The following is a 16,151-nucleotide window of genomic DNA, read 5'->3' as shown; positions in this document are numbered from 1 at the left end:
GCTTAAGCTCCCATTTAAACCCACATAATCAGATATCTAAATCATTTAGATCATATTATCATCGTATAACATCATAAACGAACAACAATAAGTAACCAGTTATTTTGTGAGTTTTTCGGGCCGCTCGTGACCATGAGCATGGCTATTATAACAGTTTGTAACCCTCTGCAGAGGTTGTGCACATTCACCGCGAGTCGTGATTCCCATAAACCTAGGTTAATTACTCCTATATCACTACCAAGGTGAGCGGGTAGGGTACACTATGAAGCCATTTCATAGGTTTCTCAAACAAGTTAGGGCCGCTAGGTTTCCTCGGCAGGCAGATGTAGGAACCCCCCCTTTCCTATGGCACATATCCATCGTGGCTATACACATAGGAACAGAGGCAGCCCTATACCCAACGTGGCAAGCCCCTTTTGCACTATAAAGGTAACCTCTAACAAGCTAGAAAAGGTCCTATTACTGAGCTAAAGTCAGAGCCATGTGACTCTCACGGTTGCACTGTCAGTCCCAGCTTTTGTCGACAGATAAGTCCTTATGGAGGGCCGAGAGTATCATGATCAAAAGTCATTTGCTCCTTCGCCCTATAATTCAGTTGTTTAAAAGCAACTTTTACCTTTTCTTTCCATAGAATCATTGTTCATTATGTAGCTCATGTATAGTTATATTGAGCGCTAGCAAACTACCCATATGCATATAACCCATAGGAGAACAAGGAAACATGATAATCAATCACTAGGATGTCCTTACGGGTATCAAAATTAGACACATGCAAATGAGTAATTAATAAAGGTGAATAGAACATCAAGGTAGATCCCATGCTATACTTGCCTTGGTTAGCAAACTCCTACTGGTCCTGCTGGTCGTCAAAGAACTCTTGGTCTCCAACGTTCTCCTCATCGTCTGAACGCGACCAACACGGCAACATACAACATTCTAAAGGCATTCATGCAAAGCAAACAATCCTATAATTAGAATAGTACACCAGTAGTATAGAAAACAAGATAAAATGTTTATGAAAAGATTCTATGTCTCACTACGATCACGTCAATGCGAAGTTCACGAAAAACAGAGCTAAAACGTGAAAGTTATGATTTAAACGGGATTTCCTATAGCAATTTATTTAACTAAATCTAATCTCAAAATTTAAATGTTGCAAATAGGGTTAATAGTGGTATTAACATGTAGAGAACTTAATTTCAAACCTAACGAAATTTGAACGGGTCAAATCGGAGCTATAACGACGATTTTATAAGCAAAACAGTGCAATGGTATTTCTATAAATACTGAAAACGTATTTTGGACTAAAATAGTATATTTTACGTTTTCCAAAGGAGAAAGCGTACTCAGGAAATATGTTTTGGACTGTGGGTTAGGATTTAGAAAAGCTTAGGGACTCATTAGCAAAACTAACACACGAAGGGGTATCGGCTTATGGGAGCCGTTGGATCATGGATGGGTGGTTCAGATTAGATGGGAGGGAGTGAGAAAGAGGCGCTGGCGGCCGGAACAGTGGCGGCTACGGTGGGGCACCATGGCCGGCGACATGGAGCTCATCAGCGTGCTCGGTTTAGGGGTTACGACCCATGGTTTGATGAACTGAGAACACCAGGAGAGAGAGGGGGGCAGGCGAACTCAGCTAGGCCTAGAGCATAGCCGAAGGATGAGGCCGTGGTGGTGATGGCCATGGCCGGCGGCCGGAAGCTCATCGGCGCATGCGGCTAGGGCTCTAGAAGCCGTGAAACAAGAAAATAATAGCACGAGGAGAAGGAGAGGAAGGTGACAAAGCTCACCGCGGTGACAAATGAGATCGAAATCGGCTTGGGGATGGCGGACCACGCGGAGAGGCGGACGGCGGACCTCAGCGATGCAGTTGCGGCTTCCTCAAGCACAGGCGAATGCGAGAGGGAGCGGGGAAAGCATCAGGGGGAGCAGGGAAGGCTTGGCTCACTTTTTGTAGAGGCCAGGCGCGGGGAAGGACACTCCCACATCTAGAAGGGGCGCGGTGGTGGCTACGCTTGACCGAGCGCAGTGGTTGCGAGAGGTGGGGGAAAGCACTGACGGGCGGGGCCAGGTCGTCAGCGGCTGAGAGGGAAGGAGGGTGTGGCGGCGATTGCCCGCGTGGTGCTGGGCTGGCGTGGTGGCGGTTGCTGGGCCGGTCCAGGAAGGAAAAGCAGGAGAAGGGGAAAGGAGCTGGCGTGCGGGCCGGCGGGAGAAAGGGCCTACGGGCCAAAAACTGGAGAAGGGAAGGGGAGAAAAGAATTTCCTTTTCTTTTTCCAATTCTATTTTCCAATTCTATTTCCAAATGATTTTTGGATCCTTTTGAATTTAAATCAAAACCACTCCACATATTAAATACAACGCTCCAGCATGAGTGCTTCAACATGTATATATCCTTATGATTGATTTTAATTTCCCAAAAATTATTAATTTCCTATATTTGAATGCACACATAATAACTTAAATAAATCAAATTTAACTATTTTAAAAGGATGAAATTTTTAGGGTGTTATAGTATAACGAATTCAAACCTTTTGAATTGATCTCTTTCAACCGAAGCCGTGTATTCCACTCTTCATCAAGTGAGGGTGCCAACATGTTGATATTGATCTTTTCACTTGAGCATAGACATCTTGAGCACGTGACTTGATTCCATTCATCAAATTTGAATAATCCTAAATGTATCAAGTCACTTCCATCAAACACTCCAATAGTGTTTTTATCCTCCACATAAACATGGCCATCATAGCTTGATTAGTACCTCAACTAAATGCATGTACTTCCTTCTTCACCCTAGCTAGGTTCTTCGGCCACCAAGCCGTCGCTTGCCCTTCACCCTTGCTTAGTACCTCAAAGCCTTTCCTTGCCATCTTCACCATCTTAAGCCATCAAGTCATATCTTGTGTTGAATCATCCATTCATGTATTGTTATCTTTTTCATTTTAATTTAGCAAGCTTCAAATATGAGACCATTCCATATACAATCCCTCATGTCTCATTAATTAATTCTTATGAGCTTGCTTTCACATAGTACATGGAAATCCCACAATAAATTAGCCTTTGTATGAATTCCATTTGCATTGTTGTCTTGTGCTTGAACTAGATTATTTGTACAGCAACGCATCATTTTGGCTTTCATTAAGTACCTATGAGATAACCTATTACCTGTCCACACTTAGCAAACGGGTTAGATCTTTAATCACGTTGTCATTCAATCATCCAAAACCCACTAAAGGGCTAGATGCACTTTCAATCTCCCCCTTTTTAGTGATTGATGATAACTTGATTAAAGCTTACGAAAGAATATAAACATTTAAGCTTTTAGGTTCAATGATTTATGAGAGGCTCCCCCATAATATGTGCTTATGATTAGAATTCACAAAATGACCTCAATTGTCAATTGCACATACTAAAATATATAGGAGACTCCCCCTAAATCATTGTATCTGTGGGGTGCATGTGTGTGTGACAAAGTAAAACCGTGATGCATATGACAAGATATATCACACAAAAAATAAATATAAAGACATCACATCAAAAATTTTCATTCTAGCATGCATAGTCCTTATGAAAATAAATAAAACACATGTATGTCACACATAGCACTCAATACATATTTTCTCAAGTCCACAAGCCACTAATGTATAAATAAAGATCATGTCTCAAGAGATACATAGATAAAGCATGAGTATAAGTCTCATTTCTCTCATGATACAATCTATCTTAAACTCAAGATACATCGATGAAGCTCATAAAAAACTACTGTCTACAGTACATATCTCCAGGTATAAAGATAAGCAAATGAAACAAAAATCCTAAAGCTTTAATCAGTCTCTCTCCCTCTTTGTCATCTATCACCACAAAGGTCCAACAATGACAAACTAAGGACAAAAGGGGCCGCAAGCTGTCTCTAAAGGCTGTGATCACTCATCATCATCTTCATCTCTACTAGCATCCTCATCATCTAAGCGTGTAGCACCGGCTGGACAAGAACCACCCACACCAGACGGGTCATAGAAACTACCCGTGAGGTCACTCCACCAGTCAGAAGCATACTCATCTATAGCGCTAGGATGTGGCTGAGAGTGAGTAGGCACCCGAGCCTGTAGTGGTAAAGTGTCAGGGTGCTCTAGAGCCTGCTGCTGATGCTACTGCTATTGCTGAAGGAACTCAACAAACTCTACATCGTACTAGCCATACTGATGCTCCTCAGTCTTAGGCTCACTAGCTGCCTCATCTGATAGTGGAGACCTAGGAGGATCAAGCTCAAGTCTAGAAGCAATTTGCTTCAACGTCTGAGTATCCTTCCTCCTAGCCTCCGTCTCCTTCTACTGACAGGTCCATATGTCCTTGCACATCCCAAAGATAGCACTGAACATCTTGTGAATAGGAGAAGGAGGACTACAGCAACGAGAAGAAGAATGTGAAGGAGCATGTGGTAGAGGGAAGCTTGTCCTGCTACTGCACCACATATAGGTGCATCTGCCTCTGGTGCTGCTGCTGCTCCTCCTGGTCCTGCAGGAGGTATCCCAACCTTAGGTAAGTCTGCAACAATCTTTAGGGCCTTATGTACCTTTTCATACTCAAAGGTATGCCCTATGACCTGCTCAATCATGTGCATGATGTAGGGAGCAAAACCACAGCCCTTGAGGGGCCTCTCACCGACACTCCTGATCTCGCACCATATGAAATCAAAGACATTGAAGGGTTGTGCATCAGGTGCCATCCTATGGAGCAGGTTCCTAGAATAATTTGCAATGTTTCCCTTATCTCCATCCTTGCAATCAATGGTCTTCCTGAACATCCTATCTAGGTATCTATAAGTAGGGTGAAGACCTAGAACCTACCCCACTGCTCCTCTCTCACCCCCTGGTGGGTACATGTAGGCAAGCTGCTCTGGAGGCAACACCTGCTCCATGTGGATCCTATCTTTCTAAAGATCATCATCTAAGAAGCCAAGTAGAGCTGCAAAAGCATCATAATCAACACTGTACCACTAGCCCTCAAGCATCCAATGCATACACCTCTCATCCTCCTCAACATATAGGGTGGCATAGAACTAAGCTACCACCTCTGTGTTACAGTCATGCTAGAACTCCATAATCTCATAAATCCCTATATGCTCACAAATGGCAATAGCTTGATCAATGGAGGCCTTCTGCAAATCTCTAATGTACTGCTAGTCAATCCATTAAGACCTAGCAATCATTGGGTTCCTAGTGAGGATCACACTAGTGTAGTAGTCCATATAAAAGGCTGTCTGAAATTAATGATCAAACTGAATCCTAGACAAGCCCCTTGGATCATTTCTCCTCTCATCTCTGGCTCTTTTGATCATCCCTTTTCCTCGATAGTCAACTCTAGAAACATAAGAGGGTACACTAGGTGGATGTGGCTCAAGAAAACCATAGTGCATACCCTGACCTGGCTAGTGCTGAGCTAGAGATACTGCCTCCTCCTCCTCAATCTCTTGCTCATCATCTGAGCTGCCACCATCTAACCCTTTGTCAGTGCTCTTCCTCTTTCTAGTACTGGGCTCCACTCTATACTCCTCTATATCTATGTCAGAGGAAGAATTATTGTCTCCCTCTTTGTACTATGGAGCACCTCTAGTAGCCCTAGAGAGTCCCCTACTGCTCCCCTACTCCTGCTGACTGTATCTAGGATGCATTTCCTATCTTGCCTTCTTGTATTTCTCCAAAGCTGGATCATGCCTATGCTTGGACCTAGGCTCTTGTCTTTCACTCATAGCTGTTGTCCTATATCCAAAGATTTGCAAGGAATTTTAGATACATGCCCAAACGATAGCTTATTTTAGTTGAAATATAGAAATAAGAATAATTATCCTATGCTTTGTAATCACCTCAACCAAACTAGGTCACAAGGTTCATAAACCACAATAGACAATCAAACTTAGTCCTATGAATCAACCACTAAGAAGATTGAAATGAGGGAGCAAAACCTGCTCTGCTCTCCCATACCGGACTACACAGTCCGGTATGAGCGGACAGCAACCCTAACCAGGGTCCTTCGCTCAATCTTCAACCAATCCAATCCAAACTCTGGGCATTGCTTCTAGACAGATAATGCAACATCTCTACCGAAGGGTTTTCAAAATCATGCCCTAACTGCTTAGATCGGATGAGGTCTAGGATTATGGTACCTTGAGAGAGTGAATGAAGATACGATTGGAAATCCAAGTCCCGGAGCCTTCGATCTTGATGCAAATCTCCTCCGATCCAATCACCCTCTCTTCCTTTTCATGGTGGAAACTCAAAACCGCCAATGAAGGTCGAGGAGAGGCGGCTGGGTTGGCTGGAAGGAGGAAAAACTAACTTGGTCGAAGGGGTACCGGCCGTTTTATAACCCCGCTCATACCAGACACGTCCGGTATTAATACCAAACATGTCCAGTATTTGCGGGCTAGTTGTTCTCTTTCCAAATTTCATTCATTTAATTCCAATCCCCTTCTCTATCTTTTCTTGATCCAAAAACATGTATGTCCTTGATTCAAATAAGGTGTAAATACATTTCTTATCCAAATGCCATGAGTGTCACTTCTCTTTTCCAAATATTTGGCATATAGATTTTGATTACTTGAGAGAGAGATAATGTGGGACATAGTAGAATGTGGACTTAAGAAAGGCATGTCATGTGTGATTAGTCAATCAAACAATCAAGGAGAGCTATAATCATCACATGACAAGGCTAGGTCACAAAGACCAATATTCAAATAATTTTTCAAATTCACACCACTAAAAGGTCCTTGTTTGGTTTTGGTAATTGAGTGACAACTTAGGTGGACTAATTGTGTTTATGTGAGATACATAGGTGATTAGTCCACAGGTACGTGTGTGTGAGCAACATATGCCATGAAGGTGAAAATGGCTTAGAGATGTTGCAAAGCTCACACATATGATGATGAAGGAGCTTATTGCACATGAGACATGACATTGAGTCATGTGATCAAGGTGGAGAAGATCAAGACAAGACTTGGCTTGATGGACCGATTGCAAGCGTGAAGGGTAAGTCAAAGGCTTTGGAGTAATGGACCGCGTGGCGGTGAAGCTTGAGCAAGACTTGGCGCCGATGGACGATGGCAACGGTGAAGAGCAAGTGAAGTCAAGATCGATGAACCAATATGATCATGTGATGATATGAAGTGGATCATATCATTGTTGATCATGTTGGTGCATGTGTTGCATCGACATTGGAGGAGATGGAATGGAATGCGCAAGGCAAAGGTATAACCTAGGGCATTTCATTTCACCGGTCATAGGTGTGTAGAGAAGTTTATGACCGGATTTAGGATAGATGGCAGTACTATCAAGTAGGGCAAACTTATTTGCATATCGGTCATCTAGTGCCACTCGAGTGATCTAACTTTGCATCGTCGCTAGGATCAAGTGACATGGCAAGTTGAGTGGCTAACATCCTTTGGAAATGATTGTGAAAAGCTAACACACATACACATGATGGTGTGCACTTGGTGGTGTTGGCACATTTACAAAGGAGGTGGTGTTTGCAGGGTTGAGATGGGTTTGGGGTCCCTCTCTATTGCGCATTCGGGGAAATGGAATGCCTATTCTCTATTGCGCCGGATGCAAGTTCTTGTGGTTGGCTTATTGGAGCAAGGGTGAAGAAGTTAGAAGTGAAAATGAGTTGATCGCGAAGATGTTGGCGTCGGTCAACTGATCGGACGCTGGGTCTAAAAGCACCAGACCCTGGCAGGCTGTGTTCGATCAGGCTGACATACGGTGACGTAGAAGCTGGAGTGTGACCGGACGCTGGGCTGCGTCTGATCAAGTGTGACCGGACGCGTCCGGTCGAGGCCGGTACCTTACTGGAAACGACCGGATGCTGGGGGACCAGCGTCCGGTCAGTTGAAGCTGCTATGTCCAGTCAGGTCAAGTGACCGTTGGAATTGGGACACGTGGTCGTCTGCGAGTGACCGGACGCTGAGGTCCAGCGTCCGGTCAACATGACCGGAGCGTCCGGTCAGCCCGACTTTTGCCCAGTGAAGGGGTAACGGCTAGTTTAGCCCTTGGGGCTATAAATAGAAGTGGCTCTCGGCCATGGCAGGTGTTGAGCACCTAAGGGGACTTAGTGTCATGCTTGTGAGTGCTTAGGAGCCCTCCATCTCACACATACTTGATAGTGATCATTCGATTGTGTGAGTGAGCGATTCTAGTGCGATTGCATCATGAGGTTGCATCGAGTGGCACTAGATGATCGAGTTGCAAGCCAGTGGTGCTTGTTACTCTTGAAGGTTGCCACCTCCTAGATGGCTTGGTGGTGGTCTCCGTCGAAGCGCGCAAGAAGCTTGTGCGACGCTCCGGAGAAGTGCTTGTGAGGGGCATTGTGCTCGCCCCGAGGGAGCCGCGAAGAGCAACTCTAGTAAAGCGTGTCATTGAGCTACCCTCACTTCTGGGGTAGGTTCTTGCAGCGCCCGACGTGCGGGCTTAGTGGGTGATGCTAATTAGCCGCCGAACCACCAAGTGAGCGGTCGACACAATGGGGACTAGCGTGTTGGCAAACATGTGAACCTCGGGAGAAAAAATCATCATGTCAACCTTGTTCTTCCTATTGGTTTGCATCCCCATTACACAAGCTTGCAATTACTTTTATACATATTAAGCTTGTGTAGTTGCTCTTGTAATTAGATAGCTTGTGTAGCTTGCTAATTACCTTCTTGCTTGTGTAGCATAGAAGTAGCTCCCTTGCGTGGCTAATTTGGTTTTAGTAACCTTGTTAGTCACATTGCTTAGTTTGTGTCGCTAAGTATTTGCGCTCTCTAATTAGGCATTGGTTGCCTTGTTATTGAGCATTGCTAGTGAGCTTAGTTAGCTTTGTGCTTTTGCTTACTAGCATGTGTAGGAAGCTCTCTTGTTGCTTAAAATACTAGTGGCATAGGTTTGTGTAACCTTGCTCCTAGAATTGTTTAGGAGAGCTCTAGCTAGCTCGACACCTTTGTTGCATAATTGTTATCTTTGCAAGGTGCTAGTGAACATATATAGTGGGGTATAGTCTTGGCTAGACCGATAGTTTTAATTCCACATTTGTATCGGTTAGCCGACGCGATTAAGTTTTAGAAAAGACTATTCACCCCCCTCTAGTCGCCATCTCGACCCTTCAACCACCTACACATGCTAGTTATGGGTTTTGAAAAACATCTCTCCTATGTCACACAAATGCACATTCTAACATATAAAGGGCCTTAGATGCACTTACAAGGCATGTATGTAAATACATACCTTTGCCTTGAGCCCACAAGAATACCTCTAAGTCAGTTAAGCGCGAAACATCGGAACTCCCGACCTATGCTGAAACACCTGACTGTTGGAACTCCCGACTCACGTCGGAACTCCTGACGAACCAACCTAAGAACAACACTTTTATCATTGCTGGGCAAATACCAAACACATCCGGTATTGCCAGACCAGCAAAAAAATCAGTTAGCTCTTTTGTCTTTCAGACACTCAAAACTCACATGGGTTGGCTTGAGCACTTATGAAACATTATCTATCAACATGATGCATCCCTCTTAATAGTATGACATTCCTATTAACTCAATTATAAAGAGTATAAGGAATTTAAACCTTTTGAATTGATCTGTTTCAACCAAAGCCGTGTATTCCACTCTTCATCAAGTGAGGGTGCCAACATGTTGATATTGATCTTTTCACTTGAGCATAGCCATCTTGAGCACGTGACTTGATTCCATTCATCAAATTTGAATAATCTCAAATGTATCAAGTCACTTCCATCAAACACTCTAATAGTGTTTTGATCCTCCACATAAATATGGCCATCATAGCTTGATTAGTACCTCAACTAAATGCAAGTACTTCCTTCTTCACCCTAGCTAGGTTCTTCGGCCGCCAAGCTGTTGCTTGCCCTTCACCCTTGCTTAATACCTTGAAGCCTTTCCTTGCTATCTTCACCATCTCAAGCCATCAAGTCACATCTTGTGCTGAATCATCCATTCATGTATTGTTATCTTTTTCATTTCAATTTAGCAAGCTTCAAATATGAGACCATTCCATATGCAATCCCTCATGCCTCGTTAATTAATTCTTACGAGCTTGCTTTCATATAGTACATGGAAATCCCACAATAAATAAGCCTTTGCATGAATTCCATTTGCATTGTTGTCTTGTGCTTGAACTAGATTGTTTATACAACAACGCATCATTTTGGCTTTCATTAAGTACTTGTGAGATAACCTATTACCTATCCACACTTAGCAAACGGGTTAGACCTTTAATCACATTGTCATTCAATCATCCAAAACCCACTAAAGGTTTAGATGCACTTTCAATAGTAGTAAGGAACAAAGCAAGATTGGTAGCACAAGGCTATACACAAGTTGAAGGTTTTGACTTTGGAGAAACATATGCCCTGGTTGCTAGATTGGAAGCAATTAGAATCTTGCTAGTCTATGCTTGTGCCCACAACATCAAACTCTATCAAATGGATGTTAAGAGTTTATTTCTCAATGGTTACATCAATGAAGAAGTATATGTTGAGCAACCTCCTAGTTTTGAAGATGACAAGAAGCCCGACCATGTGTACAAGTTGAAGAAGGCATTGTATGGCTTTAAGCAAGCACCTAGAGTATGGTATGAGAGATTGAGGGACTTCCTACTCTCTAAAGGTTTCATGATGGGCAAGGTTGACATCACTCTTTTCATCAAGAAGATTGGAAAAGATTTATTTGTGTTGCAAATCTATGTTGATGACATCATATTTGGATCAACCAATAAAGACTTTTGTGATGAATTTGGAAAGATGATGGCTAATGAGTTTGAGATATCCATGATTAGAGAGTTGAGTTACTTACTTGGTCTTCAAATCAAGCAATTGAAGAATGATACTTTTGTAAGTCAAGGCAAGTATATCAAGGACATGGTCAAGAAGTTTGGCATGAGTGATAGTAAAGCCATTAGTATACCAATGGGAACAAATGGCAACTTGGATAGTGATGCAAGTGGAAATATGATGGATCAAAACTTGTATCGGTCTATAATTGGAAGCCTACTCTATGTGACCGCATTAAGGCCAGATGTCATGTTTAGTGTATGTATGTGTGCAAGATTTCAAGCCTCACCAGGAGAAAGTCATCTAAAGGCTACAAAGAGAATATTGAGGTACTTGAAGCATACACAAAATCTTGGTTTATGGTATCTCAAAGGAGCAAAGTTTGAGCTAGTTGGTTACTCCAACTCAGATTATGCGGGATGCAAGGTTGAAAGGAAGAGCACCTTAAGCACATGTCAATTGTTGAGAATATCACTTGTTTCTTGGTCATCAAAGAAGTAAAATAGTGCTGCATTATCAACCGCCAAAGCCGAATACATATCCGTCGGTAGTTGTTGTGCACAAATACTTTAGATGAAGGACACTTTGAGTGATTTTAGAATCAAGTTCAAGAAAGTGCCATTGCTATGTGACAATGAGAGTGCAATCAAGTTAACCAAAAATCTAGTTCAACATGCAAGAACAAAGTACGTTGATGTCCGTCACCATTTCATAAGAGATCACAAACAAAATGGGGACATTTGCATTGAAAGTGTAGGCACCGAAGATCGACTTGCCAATATATTCACCAAGCTATTGGATGAGAAAAGGTTTTGCAAGCTAAGGAATGAGTTGAACATATTGGATTTCTCAAATATGTGTTGATGCATCCCCACTCATATGGCATGCCTCTTCTTCGAGCAATCCAAGGTAAAAGTTGATTGGCATGGCATATATCCTTGCTAAGGACATGTTTAGTGCATCTAGTCATCTTTCACATTTACTAGGCTCATTCATGAAAATCAAATGATTTCGATGTTTATATGGTACCACTATTGCTTCTATGCTTATTTTGGTCTAGTGGTAGCATATGACATGTTTGTGGGCTTGTAAACCTAGTGTTTGATCTAGAAAATGAGCTCTAAGTGTTTAACTCAACATGGTACAAGATAACTCTTATTTGGAGGTGTGAAGAAGCTTGTCCTTGGATGAAACCGAGTTAAATATATTTGGCAAATGATCTAGATTAGACCAAATTTGAGAAAATAATCCTCACCCCATTGATTGACATTGATAATCTCAACCTATCTATATTTTGAACCTTTGTGGTCATTGATGACAAAGGGGGAGAGAAACAAAGATATAAGTGATAGGGGGAGTATTTGACATAGGGGGAGAGATATGACAAAGGAAAGGGATCAATTAAAATGTTAAAATTTTGAGCATACAAGTAGGGGGAGCAAGCTCATGAACTTGTATGGTGCATTTAAATGTGCATTTCATATGTTTGCTTGCATGGTACAAGTTTTAAATTTCAATATCCATACTTGTGGGGTGTATGCTAGTTGTAGGTTTGAATGATGAGATGAAAAACTAGCATGCATAGGTTAAGTAACTAGACTCATGCTCATATTATGAAAACTAGACCCTTACTTCTAATGATGATCTCAAGGGTATTCTAGTTTTTATGTATGTCTAGTTACTAATGGTGCTAAGGATGATATATTGGTGCACTCCGATTGGTATCACGCTTCAAAGGTCCATCTTTTATACCTTCGTATCATTTGGTAGACATTATCTCCTATATTTCCTATCTAAGCATATGTGCAAGCTACAATCCAAACTCTTAGCACATATGTAGGGGGAGCAAATTGCTACCATACGGGGTTCATGAAACTTGTCCATATCCTTTTACACATGGTAAATATGCTTGGGCAAGCAACATAGATTCAATTGAATTTTAATTCATATCTTTGTATAAGGGTTGTCATCAATTACCAAAAAGGCAGAGATTGAAAGCTCTAGTTTGGTTTTGGTGAATTGATGAAACCCTAAGTGCTAACCTAGTTTATCAAAGTGATCATGAGATAGGTAGCACTACTCCAAGTGGTGAAGCAAATGAAGATCATAACATGATGGTGGTAATTCTATGGTGATGATCAAGTGCATTGTAACACCTCGAGTGTTTTAAATACTAAAACCTACCATGTCATCATATGCAACGCAAAGCATTTGGTCTTAGTGAAAACTTTGATATGCATGCACTAAAACAAGTTTACATTTATGTTATAAGTGTTGCCTTGTATGGTTTGGATCAAGTTCAAAGTTTTGTTTGGATTTGGATTTCCGAAAACCCTGATTTTCCAGCGATTTGTTTTACCCCAAAAAACCTAATTCAAAATCGAAGTACATTTTGGGGTTGAGCCTTCAAGCAAAAGTGTAGAGATTGTCGAGTGGTACAAAGTTTCTTTTTGGAGTTTTCAAAGTTGTTTGGAAAAATTTGAAGTAATTTGAAAAGGCATAATTCTTTAAATGTTCCCTTTTTGAATTCAAATTTGCATTTCAAAATGTAGACTGAATTAGGGGGTGGTTATAAAAGCAAAGTTGTTGAACTTTGAATTTTGAACAACTTTTATTTTTGGAGATTTTTGAGTTGTTATACAAATTTGGGAGTAATTTGGAAATTTAGACGAATGGCAATTCTGTAAATACGTTGAACAGTAGCCGCGGGCAGCTGTCACCGCCGACGTGTTTCTCCTGGCTTAAAGTCGTGCCTGTGGCCGCCCTCGGCTTTGCGCTGGCACGGGAAAGGCCCCTGTGTGGCTTCTCCTTGCTTCTGAGCCACTCCATAAGGACTTCACCGTCGCCGTTTTTTGCCGCTCTCCTCCTCTGTTTTCCAGTCGCCATTGCCGCTGCTCCGTCGTGCGTTTGCCATCGCCGTAGTGCCTCCACCATGTCTGCAAAGCTTGTTCTAGCTCCGCCTACTCCTTGCGCACCTAGCCAACTAAGTCTTGGTGCCTAATTCCACCGGGAACCCGTTGTGCGTGCCTTTCTTCCTCGTGGTCGGCAACCTCATTGTCGTGCTTGCGCCGTCGTGGCCAGCGCTCTCCGGTGAGCCGTTGCTCTTGCTCAGTGCACCTCCAGCTTCGCCTTGTTCCTGTGATACTCTATGACCAGTTGATTGCTCCTTTTGTCCACCGGAGCCACCGGAGCACCGTCGTCGCCGTTGCTCGCACCACCGTTGCCGCTGTGACCGTCGACCAGCATCTCCGTTGATCCTTCGACCTTGCTCTTTGCTCCATCACGTTCGGGGTGAGCTGTTGATCCTTCCCAAGCGCTCTGTTTGATCTCTACCGACCTTGTTTCGCCAGCGTAGTGCGGCCGCTCGGCCGTGTCCGCCATGGCCGGCGTTGAGCTAGTATGGAGCCGTATTCAGTGCAAGTAGGGACATTAGTATGTGCGCCTAGTCATGGTGAACGTGTTGGTGTCTTAGCCGTCGCCGTTGGTCTCACCGACGGCGAGAAATCATCGGTCAACACATAGTCGCCGTGGTCAAACGCGGGAGGTAGGGGATGACAGGTGGGACCCCACTGTCAGTGACTCAGCGGTTTGAAAATGAATTTTTCAATTTTTAGAGATGAATGAATAGTGTATGCTTTTGTTATTTTCGTGTAGATTTATTTAGAGCTCCAAAAATTATGAAAATTTTTGTGTGACCTCTCTGTGATGTATATTATTTAGGAAAAATATGAAATGTTATTTTTTAGTACTTTTTTGAATGTGATAAAAATTGCTCAAATAATTAATAAATGAGTTTCCATGATTTTTCTAGGCATATTTATTTATCCAAAAATTATGAAAATTATTTTGCCACTTAGTTATCATGTGATGAACCTTTACAAAAATTTTGAGCTCAATTGAAACAAGTTGATTTATTTCATAATTTTTAATTAAATAATTAATTCATAAAAGCAAATAGTAACCTTTAATGATTTAGGTTTTGATTGAATTTTGGATTGAGTGATGACCTTGGGTCATTAGTTGATAATAATTCTTGGCAATGGAATTTGGTGTTACGAAAAAGGTTTAGTTAGTTTGACTTGTAACTGTACCGTGAAGGAAAGTTGTATTCAAGTTGCTAATTTTTGCATCCATCATCGAGCATCATGTTTTATATTTCACATCATGTTAAACATGGCATTGTTACTATGTGTAGTGAACGAAGGTGAGCACGTGGTAGTTGATCAAGTGGTTGAGGAAGTTAATCTGCCTATTGAGGTCGAGTTTGATAATTGTGGAACGACTCTGGAACCTAACTTTTTCGTCAACGAAGGCAAGCCCCGGATGCATTTAAACCTACCTTGTGATTTACAAATTAATTTTGCTTTTGCTTTTCTTTACTGCATTAAGTGATTAGGAGTTAAGTGAAAACCTAATTGGTGCATTACCAACCTTGTTTTCCCATATCTATGCTGTTACTAGTTTTAATTCATATATGTCTAGTTATGCTTAGCTATGCTTAGAACGATGAAAGTCGGGTGATGACCTATCACCTGCAAGTTTTAAATGAATCTTTGGTTACTTACGATATGGGATTATGGAGTAATAAATCTAGACCAGGCAGACTCAGTGTGTGAGAGCCACAAGACGTGGAGGTCTTGTGAGTAGGTTCTTTCCGCCTATGTCGATTAAGGTCCATCCGTTGTTGAATTGCATGAGGTGAGACTTTATAGTACTAACCACATACTCCGGTAAGCCTTAACTTGGCTATTCTTTTATGAGAATGGCTATTCACACACTGGAAGTGGAGAGATGGCGGGAATAGTGTGTACCCACATGGCAATGGGCTAGATTGGTGGAGTACTATATTCTTGGGTGGCGCGGACCCGTTCTTGTTTTAGAGGATCCGAGGGTAGGTTGATATATGTGAGTCGGGGACCTGCATATGTCGTGTGGTCTAGAATTCCCAGCTGGGTTTTAATCAGTTTGAATCATCATTGCTCCTTAGTTATGGAGACTAAACTCACTGTTCATCATCGTAGTTAAATAACTGGAACTTGAGTAAGGTTTGAGAAAGTGTTGGATATGAAGTTTCATGATCTCATTACAGATTATGTCAGCTTTGTATATGATCTTTTCGATCATAAAAATGTTGATATAAAGAATCTTGTTAAAGAGCTTTTATGCAAAAGAACTTTGATTATTGCTAAAGCCATACCTTGAATCCCTGAGCCTACATTCTTGAGTTCTATCAGTTTTGATTTCAGTTAAGTCTTGTTGAGTACTTGCATACTCAGGGTTCGTTGACCCTTGTTGTAGGTGAGCCTCTTGAGCAGGTCTGTTTTGGACC

This window comes from Miscanthus floridulus, chromosome 4, assembly GCF_019320115.1.
Source record: "Miscanthus floridulus cultivar M001 chromosome 4, ASM1932011v1, whole genome shotgun sequence".
Lineage (NCBI taxonomy): Eukaryota > Viridiplantae > Streptophyta > Magnoliopsida > Poales > Poaceae > Miscanthus > Miscanthus floridulus.
This window is presented reverse-complemented; position numbering follows the sequence as displayed.